The 12,900-nt window shown below is 46.0% G+C and overlaps 1 protein-coding gene and 1 long non-coding RNA gene across 3 annotated transcripts in view; one reads left to right on the top strand and one right to left on the bottom strand.

Moving 5' to 3' along the window:
- Nucleotides 1–8,924, bottom strand: part of LOC143961602 (uncharacterized) — a 100,596-nt gene extending 91,672 nt beyond the window's left edge. The window contains exon 1 of the long non-coding RNA XR_013270507.1: nt 8,819–8,924. This is a non-coding gene — a long non-coding RNA (uncharacterized LOC143961602). The remainder of the gene's footprint in view (nt 1–8,818) is intronic.
- Nucleotides 1–12,900, top strand: part of LOC143961601 (beta-1,3-galactosyltransferase 5-like) — a 108,876-nt gene that overhangs the window by 24,795 nt on the left and 71,181 nt on the right. Inside the window, exon 1 of one of the 2 annotated variants that reach the window (XM_077470917.1) lies at nt 4,697–4,775. The exons of the other annotated variant lie outside the window; for it this stretch is intronic. The gene's annotated coding sequence lies outside the window, so the exon portion shown is untranslated. Of the gene's footprint in view, nt 1–4,696; nt 4,776–12,900 lie in introns of those variants that run through there. 2 annotated transcript variants of the gene reach the window in all.

The raw sequence follows: 12,900 nt of genomic DNA, 5'->3' as shown, positions 1-12,900 counted from the left end.
GATTCCTCACAGGATCTCTGTGAAGTCTTCCAGGATTTCCCACAGGATCCCTACTGGGTCTTCCAGGATTCTTCACAGGATCCCTGCCTGATCTTTGAGGATTCCCCACAGGATCTCTGTACAGTCTTCCAGGGTTCCCCGCATGATCCCTACTGGGTCTTCTAGGATATTTCACAGGATCCCTGCCCAATCCTCCAGGATTCCTTACAGGATCCTTACCTAGTCTTCCCCACAAGATCCCTGCTGGATCTTCCAGGATTCCGCACAGGGCAAGGGTCCCCGCGTCTGTTTGTGTCTGGCGCCAGTCTGCGGAAGTCCTTCCACTGGAAACGAGACAGAGCATCCGCTAACTTATTCTCAATCCCAGGGATGTGGACTGCATAAACAAACGCATTTATCCTCAAGCAACTGAGCACCAACCTTCTTAACAACCTGACCACCGGGGGGGATGAAGCCGAGATATTGTTTATGGCCACCACTACCCCCATGTTGTCAAAATTGAAGTGCACTTTTTTGTTCCGGAGCCTATCCCCCCACAATTCCACTGCCAGAACAATGGGAAAAAGCTCCAGGAGGGCCAAGTTCTTCAAGAACCCCTCCTCCCTCCAAGATTCCAGCCAGGGTTCCGCACTCCATTGCCCTTGGCAATAAGCTCCGTAACCTGCCGAACCTGCCGCATCGGTAAACACCAAATCAGCATTGCTGACCGGCCCCTCCTGTACCAGTGATCGACCATTAAACTCATCCAAGAACACCCCCCACACTCCCAGGTCATCTCACAACTTTCTGGACAACCGAATTAAATGTGTGGGCACCTTCACCCCCGTGGTGGCCGCCGCCAGCCTTCTGCAAAATATCCGCCCCATGGGCATAATCCTTCAAGCAAAATTAAATTTGCCCAGGAGCGATTGCAGTTCCTTCAACCTGAGTTTCCGCCTGCCCCGCGCCATGCCAACTTCCTGCCTCAGTGCCACTACCTTCTCCTCCGGTAACCTACATTCCATGGCCTATGGAATCAATCGCGATTCCCAAAAACACTATCTCCGAGGTGGGGCCCTCCGTCTTCTCCCTCTGCCAATGGAACCCCAAACTGCTCAGCCAGATGCTGCAACGTCCCCAGCAGTATCCCGCAGCCACGGGATCCCGGCGGCCCCACACAAAGGAAGTCATCCAGGTAATGGATAACCGAGTTGACCCTGGCCGTTTCCCTCACCGCCCACTCAAAGAATGAACTTAACATCTCGAAAAGGGCACATGAGATTGAGCATCCCATGGGCAGGCAGCGATCAACAAAATAAGATCCCTGCCGGCAACACCCTAACAAATGCATACTCCCTGGATGTACCGGGCAACAACCTAAATGCCGCCTCTACATCCGTTTTAGCCAAGAGAGCCCCCCTGCCATACTTCCTCACCAAAGAAATCGCTGCATCAAATGACGTATAGGTAACCGCACAAGCCTGTAGGTCAATACCGTCATTTACTGAGCCGCCCCTGGGGTAAGACAAGTGGTGACTCATCCTAAACTGCCCCGGTTCTTTCTTCGGAACCACCCCCAAAGGCGAGACCACAAGATCCGCCATCGGCAGGTCAGAAAAGGGGTCGGCCATCCGGCCCAGCGCCACTTCCTTATCCAGTTTAGCTGACACCACCTGCCCATTCAGCAAAGCCGACTTCAAATTTTTTGCCAGCTGGGGAACCTCTCTCAACGTACACGGATTCTGGAAACCCTCCCTAAAACCTGCCTCCAATAGCCCCGCTGCCGCCCGATCGGGATACCTACTTAGGAAAGGCAGCATCCTTTCCAGCATCACCTGTGTCATCCCTTTTTCCAGCGAAGTCCCCAGTGGGCCTTTTCCTTGTCTGAAGCAACACGCGAAGGGATGTGCTCCACTGCACCCCGAACACTCGTGCTTGTAGCGACACTTGTTCCCAAACTTGCAGGTTCCGTTGTTAAATTGCCAGCAGACCTCTTTCTTTTTTGGGGCTGGCGATCCTGCCGAGGCGGCGCCGCCGCCCCCCCCTGGAAAAAACTGGCCCGGGGCCCTGGACGAAGTCATCAACTTCATCCACAGGCTGATATCCTTGTGGTCCCATCTAATGGTCGGGCGCACCGCTTTCCGTTGGCGAAACTGTTCGTCATAGCGGAGCCAGGCCAAACCCCCGTACACTCTGTGTGCCTCGCTAATGGCCTCCAAATAACAGAATAATGCCGAACAATTCTCCAGCGCCTTTTCCCCAATCACGCTAGCTAAGATCGCAAACGCTTGCAACCAATTCGCAAACGTGCACGGAATAAGCCTATACCACCTCCTCTCCTCTTCCTTTTTGCTCTCATCCGGCTTGACCCTGTCCAAATTGAATTTCTCTAACGGTAACAACGAGAAAATTTCCACAAACTCATCCCTCCAAATCTTCTCCCGCACCTCTTTCTTCAAATGCGCCTCCAACGGTCCCTCGAAGCACACATAAACTTCGCTCCGCGCCGCATCCGCCAGTCGAATCTTCTTTGCGTCCTTATCCTTCTCCGCCAATCCACCAACGATCCCCACGCCGTCTGCCTGCTTCTCCGTCTGCATCTCCGCCATCACCACCCCCCCCGAAGCCCCCTGCACGGGGGGGACTGCTGTCCCCCTCCCCTCCGGTGCCGCCCTCCAAGTGGCGCAACAAGTCCTTAAGTGCAGCCAATACCTCATTGTCCCCCCCCCACAACACTCCCCCCTGTTCCCCCTGTGCCTTCCCCCCCCCCACCACTACCCCCAGCATTCAAGCCCTCCACAGAACCCAGGGACTTACCAGGCTGCTGCAGGCATGAAGGCCCTCCAGCCGCCGACCCCATTGCCACTGGTGCTTCGTAGTCCTTTTCCATCAACTCCCCTTCCTCTGTACTGCTGGCCGGTGACCTCTCTTGCCCCATCCGAGGCCTCTGCGCAGCTGTCCGGGATGTCCCAGGCCGCCCCTGGCTATCATTACGATGGGTGTCCTGGCGGCCGCCATGTTCTTTGTTGACATGCGACGCACTTCCAGCCTCGCTGACGTCAGACCAGCCGACGTCATAGGCGTGCTCGTGCACGTGCCGCTCTTCTTCCGGCCATCCCTCCACATGTGGCAGGCGCCGGGCCACCTCAGGGACAAGGCCGGCGCTCGAGGACCCCTCTCTCCCCCGTCGGGCAGCCCCCCCGACGGGAACATCGCCAGGGTCAGCCACCGGAACCACCAACGAACGAACGGTCCTGGAGGGGGCCTGAGACCTGTCCTGGTGAATGACCCCCCTCCCTCTGGGACCTTGCCGTGGACGGGGATTCCTCCCAGGCCTCCCGCTAGCCGACTGGGGTGTCTGCTTGGCAGGGGGACCTGAAGGGGCCCAGCTGGGGCTCCCAAGCCATTGAGTCCGGGGGGCAAAATCCGGGCTTAAGCACACCGGAGGCCGGGACCTCCTTGCATGTGTCGGGGTTGCCCTATCTGCTGAGGGTCCCTGCCCTACCCCCTGTAACGTGGCCGCAATTTGGCTTTGAAGCCAGTCTGTGCCATGCTGTTCGGCCGCCATTCTAAGCTGCTCCCAAAGCTGATCTAACCCACTCATCTTTTCTAGGGAGGTGATCCTGAACGTTTCTCTTGACCTGCTGCTCCAGACTGCTGACCTTCCTACACTCACGTACCCTCCTATCAGCTCTGCTCCACCCACTCTTACTCCATCCTCCAATCAGGTAAGCCTTATTACTCTCCTAACACACCTCTCACCATTCCCCTGCGTAAATCTTGCACCCTGTCATGTATGCACTACGCTTACGTTGCACTACAGCTACGTACATGTCTTTCCTTTTGTAAGGGTTGCAATATCTTGCGCGGCCGCCTGGGGGTGTCCACAATAATCGGCTTTTGCAGTATTTTTCCACACTTACAGCTTCTCTGTATTGGCTGTGCAGCTGTGTGGGCATCAAACAGGCGGCACCTGCGCAAATTCTTCCTGTGCCGGTGGTCGTGTCGGCGTCTGACGTCACCGTGCATTGTGGCGTGGTGGCGTTGGAACGCTGCATCGCCCGGGGGAACGCCTATGCATCGGACTTGCTTCATCTAGATGCGCTTCCCTTGCAGACACAGCTGACTAGGATCACCAGGAGGTCAGCACTATATGTTAGTGCCCATACCTGGTGTTCAGATGTGTCTAATCATTACTGAATGAATTTCTCTGACACCTGGCTATAAATGCTCCTACTATGCCGCAGTTTGTTGCTGCAAAGCCAGGATTTGGAGAGCAGTTTCACATACTTATATATTTAAAACCGTGAACTTTTAATGCTGGAACTCTCTGTATAACACTTTAGTCCTGCACTGAGCTTACTTCAATATTGATACACTTGCATTTATTTTATGGATGGTTTTTCACTGAGCTTTTGATGCTGCTATATAAGCATGCATTGATTTATAGATATCTTTGTTTTTAACAAATTAGGATAGATATACACACTCACACTGTTTTTACTCCTTACTTTTTATACTAGATTGGCGCTGCGCTGACGCTGTGGCTGTTTCTTGTGAGCTTTGATCTGCCGCTCAGGGCCGTGGGCATTAGTCACGGCAATACCACATGTATGGGAAAACAGAGATTTGGGTTTTTCCCAGTCTCATTTTTTTCTTGAAGTTTATTAATCTTCTGATCCATCATTCAATAAGGTTGAACTCTGTGTATTACAATGCAAAAACGGTTTTAAGGTTGGAAGCCCCGTCGCTCTTAATGCTTGGTCTGTGTACTATTTCTATTGGATATTATTGTTGTAAGTACCATTCTTATTATTTTTATCTGGTATGTTATGTGATGCTTATATTGAATTCACACTGTTAAACAAAGTATACTGATATACAATTTATATTGTACGTTGTACAATATCAAAATTTAATTTTCTCTTGTTTATTAGACATATAACAGTTTGCTTCTATCTGACCCCTGAAGAAGGAAATTAATATGTTTACCCCTATTCCCCGTAGACATGTGCAAAAGGAAAAAATTTGTTTAGTTTTGTTTCGTTTTAATTCGTTAATTAATTAATTTCGTTTAGTTATATTCGTTAAATTCGTTTTCGGATTTCGTTTTGTTTTCGATTGAATTCGAAAAATTGGTCGCATTCGAAAATATTTCAACCAAATTCGAAAATATTTCTACCGGATTCTAAATTATTTCAACTGCATTGGAAACTATTTCAACCGGATTCGAAAACATTTTGCGACCCGACTTTAGGGCCATGTATCTCGGGGTCACTTGGTGTTAGAAACCCCAAATTTGGAGATGTTCTAGTGCTAGGTCAACTATGTTTGCATACCAAATTTGGTGTTTCTAGCTATAAGTGACCCCGAGATATGTGGCCCAAAGTCGGGTCGCAAAATGTCATTCTCTGCTGCAGAAAAGTGCTTGACATTTTGCAACCCGACTTTGGGGCCCCCTGTAACTCGGGGTCACTTAGAGCTAGAAACCCCAAATTTTGAGATATTCTAGTGCTAGGTCTACTGTGTTTGCATACCTAATTTGGGGTTTCTAACTATAAGTGGCCCCGAGATACATGGCCCCAAATTCAGATCGCAAAATGTAATTTTTCGAATTTGATTCTAATTTAGTTTGAATTCGTTAGCATTGTAATTCGGTAATTCGGATGCATCCGAATGTCCGAATAATGAAAATTCGTCCGAATTTCGATTCGGAATGAAACAAAATGCGCATGTCTAATTCCCTGCGCTTTTCCGAAACATGTTGGGATTCTTTTGTGATCACATCACTTCCAGGACTCCCTCTGTGAAGTTCATTTGTTAATCCAAGAATTTAGCAACGTTATATGCATTAATGTTCTATTAAATAATTTTAGGAATATTTACAGTATTTGTTACCATTATTATTTTGGGATAAAATTTTTACTTTTATATATACTGTTGTTATCTATCCCTTACTTATACTCCCACCTGCAAAATCCCCCCCCCCCACCCGGGCATTCTTTTTCCACAACTGAAGGGGAGAGGCTATGTAGAGGTAAGCCAATGAGGAGGGAGTTGCAGTAGTCGAGGCAGGAGATGACCAAGGAGTGAATTAAGAGCTTTGTTGTATCATTGGTTAGAAAGAGGCTTATTTTAGAAATGTTGTGGAGGTAAGATTTGGACAGCGATTGGACTTGGAGCCTTAAAGGAGAGTTCAGAGTCCAGGACTACACCCAGGACCTTGGCATGGGGGGATGGGTTGATAGTTGTGCCATCGATTTTGACAGAGAGATCAGGGGAAGGGGCAAGTGGTGGAGGAATTTTTTTTTCTGGTTTTGGATAGATTGAGATTGGGGAAGTGATGTGACATCCAGACTGATATATCTGTGACATACGTGAAGAGACGGGGGGGGGGGGGGGGGGGAGTGAGCTGAGGGGTAGAGAAATAGATTTGGGTGTTTCGTCAGCATAGAGATGGTATTTGAAGCCATGTGAGGCTATCAGCTGACCCAGGGAGGAGATGTAGATTGAAAATAGGAGAGGCCCAAGAATTCTTTAAAATAGGTGTACCACCCTGCGTATATTCTTTGCACCCTTACTTCACTGTGCCCAGGGCAGCTGACCCTTCTGCCCATCCAGTGGCGGCTGGTGCTCAAAATGTTTGGGGGGGGGCGCAAACAAACTGAAAAATTCCAAAAAAAAAACCCATCAATTGCAGCCTCACTGTGCCCATCAATTGCAGCCTAACTGTGCCATCAATTGCAGCCTAACTGTGCCATCAATTGCAGCTTCACTGTGCCCATCAATTGCAGCCTCACTGTGCCATCAATTGCAGCCTCACTGTGCCCATCAATTGCAGCCTCACTGTGCCCATCAATTGCAGCCTTACTGTGCCCATCAATTGCAGCCTCACTGTGCCATCAATTGCAGCCTCACTGTGCCATCAATTGCAGCCTCACTGTGCCATCAATCGCAGCCTCACTGTGCCATCAATCGCAGCCTCACTGTGCCATCAATTGCAGCCTCACTGTGCCATCAATCGCAGCCTCACTGTGCCCATCAATTGCTTCCAATATGCCATCAAACACAGCATCTGTGCCCATCAATTGCCGCTGCCGTCCTTCCATCTCAACCCGAACGCTCAGGAAACGCGTCGCCAGGAAATGACGTCATAGCTCCGCGTCCTGCTTGCCATAGTATACCAAGCCTCGTTTTGAGACTACACTCTCTGCATCCACTATAGCCGGCATATTTGAAACATCTACCAGTGGAAACGTTCGGAGATGCAAGAGGACACATGCGGACTGGACTATAACAGATGACGGATTGAATCAGATGATCCCTATGCTTTTTAATGCTCGTTTTATTTACGGAATATGTGAGTGCAAACCTTTTCGTTATTAATAAATTGTGAACATTTTTTTTAAAAAAGTGGTTATTGGGGGCTGTTGGCGCTACCTCAAAGTGATAATTATACTGTTAAACCTCCGGTAAGTGACCAGTATCAGTACGCAAGGCTAATTTTGTAATATAGGTACAGAACTTTCCCTATTATCGATATGTATATATATATATATATATATATATATATATATATATATATATATATATATATATATAGCTATACTGATCGTCTATATATATATATATATATATATATATATACTGGTGTCACCAATAGTGTGCATCTGCCTCAGTTCAGAAATTATCCAAGCTCAAAAGATATGCAGATATAGCGATAGGGAAATAAAAAAATAAAAAATACAAGACTAAGAAACCCTTAGGCCGCGTACACACGGGCGGACTGTTCGCCCAACTAAGTTCGTCAGACAATCCGACAAACAGTCCGTTCAAAATTTGCATGAACGGACTTGACCACACACGATGAGCAGACAGTCCGCTGAAAGCGTGCGCGATGACGTGAACGGCACGTACGACGGGACGAGAAATTCGACGTCCAATACACTGCAATGCAACCTTCGCCGTGTAAATCCTTTCTGAGCATGCGCCAAACTTAGTCTGTCGAACTAGCCTACACACGAGCGGACTGTCCGCTGAAACCAAGTTTGGACGGACTGTCTTACGGAAATTCCGTAAGACTTTGTTCGTCAGACTGTCCGCTGAAACAGTCCGCTGAAGCCCACACACGAGCGGATTGTCCGCTGAAACACTGTTCAGCGGACTAAGTTGGGCGAACAGTCCGCCCGTGTGTACGCGGCCTTAGAGTGCTATGTGAATAATTGTGATTAGTTCCACTACATGTAGAGATACAACATAAAATATCCTTGTAATTAATACTTACACTTATTCCCCCTATAGATAATATTCTCAATAGATAGTAGTGCAGTGCAGATCCTATGTGAACTTATCACTATGAATACCAGCTGATGTGAATTAAACCAAGGATTGTATAAATCAACAACCCCAACATAGGTGATACCTATAAAGGCAGACAATATATATATATATCTAAAAACAGAAAAAGAGGGTTTTGTACCACAGAAAATATATGTGCACCTTATATGTGAACCTTATATAAATAATGAAAACTATACTGGGGTTTACAGCAACCTTCCCATCCACGTATGGCAGGTAGAAAAAATAAATAAAAATAAAAATAAATAAAAGATACAAAAAAATGAAAAAATGAAAAAATGCAAAAAATGCAATAGGACTATCAAAATAGAGCTAGAATAAAATAGAATAAAGTAAAAGTAGTCCACAATAATTCTTCTGATAAACGTCCAACAGTGTGCAAGATTCCAACTCAGAAAAAAACAAAGAAGGTGACTTTCGTGATCATATAAATTTCTTTAGTGACTTCTGTGCTTGTTATCCCTTTTGGGTCCCCACTCACCAGATCCACGTACCCCCTAGGGGGTTGCAAGCATATAGGTTCTGCTCCGCTGTGTGCTGTTGAGGGTTCCACCGGCCAGCTATAACCTCCACACTCTGCCACAGGATTTAGTTCTTCGTGCAGGAAAAAGGTCTTTGCCAGGTGCGATAATTCCTCAGAAAGGAGAAAAACCAGCTCTCATGGTGTAGTATGTCAGATACCCAGGAAACAGGCTATTTTTCAGGGCAAACCTTTTACCACAGATACTCTTTGAGTCTTTTTGAGGTTTGTTAGGTGGCATTAAAAAATCAAAAAAAAAAAAAAACCCACCATAAAGAGTAAAAAAAATATATATGACTTTATTACAAAGTTACAAAAAAATACAAAAAAATATATTGTATAAAAAGTGTGTCACACATCAAAAATAAAAATAAAAATAAAATAAGATAACAGTACCACACACTTCAGGCAATGGGGGACATGACACATATGCCTAAGGGCAAGGTAGAGAATAAGTCCCTATTGGGCAGATATTAAAAGAGAGGGGCTAGTGTTAACACCTCACTGGAGCCCCAGTAAAGGTGTGCATAGATGGAGACTAGCCCTCCTGCTCTCTATGTGCACTGTATCCCCAAAAAAACTTGCTTTATACAAAGCACCAGTGTAGGTAAAGAATACATATAAATAAAAAAATATAAAATTTAAATTAAAAGCAAAACCAGTAAGGGTCAATATGAGGATGTGAGAAAGCCCCAATATCCAACGAGCCTTAGTACTGGTTAGACAAAGTAACCGGCTTTCAGAAAACCTCGCGGGCGAGCGGCGTGCATTCCAGCTGGGCCTCAGTGGGTAAGACAAGCCCTTAACTTTACAAGGTAATATCTGGTTTGGTCAATGTACAGCAATACCTTTTGAAGTTCTACAAGATAATGCTTGGGCTGATTACATTTGAACTAAGTAGGAGTCATCCTTTAATGACTAAGGGAAACAGATATTAGGTATCCCCTAAATGCGTAAGATTGTGTCTCAAAACATTTCTTCTTTATTTTATTTTATCATCTTATTATTATATTGGATATTGGGGCTTTCTCACATCCTCATATTGACCCTTACTGGTTTTGCTTTTAATTTAAATTTAAATTTTATATTTTTTTATTTATATGTATTCTTTACCTACACTGGTGCTTTGTATAAAGCAAGTTTTTTTGGGGATACAGTGCACATAGAGAGCAGGAGGGCTAGTCTCCATCTATGCACACCTTTACTGGGGCTCCAGTGAGGTGTTAACACTAACCCCTCTCTTTTAATATCTGCCCAATAGGGACTTATTCTCTACCTTGCCCTTAGGCATATGTGTCATGTCCCCCATTGGCTGAAGTGTGTGGTACTGTTATCTTATTTTATTTTTATTTTTATTATTTTTGATGTGTGACACACTTTTTATACAATATATTTTTTTGTATTTTTTTGTAACTTTGTAATAAAGTAATATATATATTTTTTACTCTTTATGGTGCGTTTTTTTTTATTTTTTTTTATTTTTTAATACCACCTAACAAACCTCAAAAAGACTCAAAGAGTATCTGTGGTAAAAGGTTTGCCCTGAAAAATAGCCTGTATATTGTCTGCCTTTATAGGTATCACCTATGTAGGGGTTGTTGATTTATACAATCCTTGGTTTAATTCACATCAGCTGGTATTCATAGTGATAAGTTCACATAGGATCTGCACTGCACTACTATCTATTGAGAATATGATCTATAGGGGGAATAAGTGTAAGTATTAATTACAAGGATATTTTATGTTGTATCTCTACATGTAGTGGAACTAATCACAATTATTCGTTTTATTAGTCTTGTATTTTTTATTTTTTTATTTCCCTATCGCTATATCTGCATATCTTTTGAGCTTGGATAATTTCTGAACTGAGGCTTTTTACATACAGTTTTGTATCCATTTGTGGAGGCTATTATATATGTGTGGCAGATGTACACTATTGGTGTCACCAGTATATATATATATATATAGACGATCAGTATAGCTATATATATACATATACATATAGATAATAGGGAAAGTTCTGTACCTATATTACAAAACTAGCCTTGCGTACTGATACTGGTCACTTACCGGAGGTTTAACAGTATAATTATCACTTTGAGGTAGCGCCAACAACCACTTATATTAACTTTTAGGCACAGACTTTAACAAAAGCCCATGCACTTAGGGGTGGCGGCAACCTGTTTGTATTTTCTTTTCTCTGTGCAGTAGCACCTATCCCCTTCCTTATATATATATTTTCTGCTGTTCTTATCTACTTCCATAAGCGTGGCTATTTCCATATATCTACTATTTTTTTTTTTTTTAATCTGCACCCAGAGGCTCTCTTTTCTTTTTGTATCTTCTAGCAACTTGGGAGCTCGATTTCAGTTCCTTGATGGTGGCAGCCCTGTATGTGGAATTTCCCCTTATAAAGAACTAAGACATTTCTTTTGGACCTGACCAATTGCCGCCACTGTGCCCATCAAACGCAGCCACTGTGCCCATCAATTGCCGCCACTGTGCCCATCAATTGCCGCCACTGTGTCCATAAATCGCAGCCACTGTGTCCATAAATCGCAGCTACTGTGTCCATAAATCGCAGCCACTGTGTCCATCAGACGCAGCCACTGTGTCCATCAAACGCAGCCACTGTGTCCATCAAACGCAGCCACTGTGCCATTAATTGCCGCCACTGTGCCCATCAATTGCCGCCACTGTGTCCATAAATCGCAGCTACTGTGTCCATCAATCGCAGCCACTGTGTCCATCAATCGCAGCCACTGTGTCCATCAAACGCAGCCACTGTGTCCATCAAACGCAGCCACTGTGCCATTAATTGCCGCCACTGTGCCATTAATTGCCGCCACTGTGCCATCAATTGCCGCCACTGTGCCATCAATTGCCACCACTGTGCCATCAAACGAAGCCACTGTGCCATCAAATGCAGCCACTGTGCACTATAAAATGCTGTCACTGTGCCCATTAATTGCCGCCACTGTGCCCATTAATTGCCGCCACTGTACCCATCAATTTGCCGCCACTGTGCCCATCAATTGCTCCCACTGTGCCCCATCAAACGCAGCCACTGTGCCATATCAAATGCTGCCTGTGTGCCCCCACCAGCCCACCGCCTGCACTTACCTGTCTCGGTGGCACAGCTCTTTGATACACCTCGATATCTTCTCTCGTCCTCTCTTCCCGTCCTCTGCTATGATTGGATGCGGGGTGTCCAATCTCAGCTGCTTGTTGTTTTAGCCAATCAGGTGACAAGTAACAGATCAGAGTATCTGATTGGCGGAGAGGCCATTTAGTGTTAGCAAGGTGAATATTCATTCGCTTTTCTAACACAGCTGAATGACCTGCTTGTGCCCGCTGTTCACCTTTTTTGACGCCTATGGCTTTAATCAGGTGCTTCACATTTCTAACACAGCTGACTGACCTGCGAGCGCCCAGCATGGCACTCGCAGGGCACCTTTTTTTGACACCTATTAGAGCCTATGGCCCTGCGCCCGAAAAGGGCCCAGGCATCTGAATAGGGGGTAGGGGCGGCAGCCATAGATAGATTCATGCAATGCATGAATCTATCTATTGGTGCTAGAGGGGTTGGCTGGAGAGAGAGGGGGTGGGGCCCAATGCGCCCTTATGGACGCGCCACCACTGTGCCCACCCCTTGTCCCAGCCCTGTCTGCATGCAAATACAACCTAGGAATGCCCACACCTCCAGTCTGACATCAGCCCATGAAGGCTTTTTGAAATTTTCAGATTTTTGCCCAAGACCAGCAGGGCTGTAAGGAGTACCGAGGAAGGGTGCTGCGATCTTTAACCACTTCAATACCCGGCCATAGTCAAATGATGGCCACAGATGGGATCTCCCATCCTGGGTGGATGTCATATGACGGCCTAGGTATTGTGCCGCTCCTTTCCAAAATGGGGTCATTTTGTGGGTAATTCTACTGTCCTGGTGCTCCAGGGCCTTCACAAATGTAATTGGTTGTTAGGAAATTAGAGGTGTCATTTATGCTCCTAGAACCCCTTACGGTGCTCCCTGCATGTTGGACCTC

The sequence above is a fragment of the Lithobates pipiens genome, unplaced genomic scaffold, assembly GCF_037356315.1.
Source record: "Lithobates pipiens isolate NorthernLeopardFrog02 unplaced genomic scaffold, aLitPip1_a1.2 Scaffold_8, whole genome shotgun sequence".
NCBI lineage: Eukaryota > Metazoa > Chordata > Amphibia > Anura > Ranidae > Lithobates > Lithobates pipiens.
Note: the sequence above shows the minus strand (reverse complement) of the source record. Positions and strands in the feature narration are given on the sequence as shown.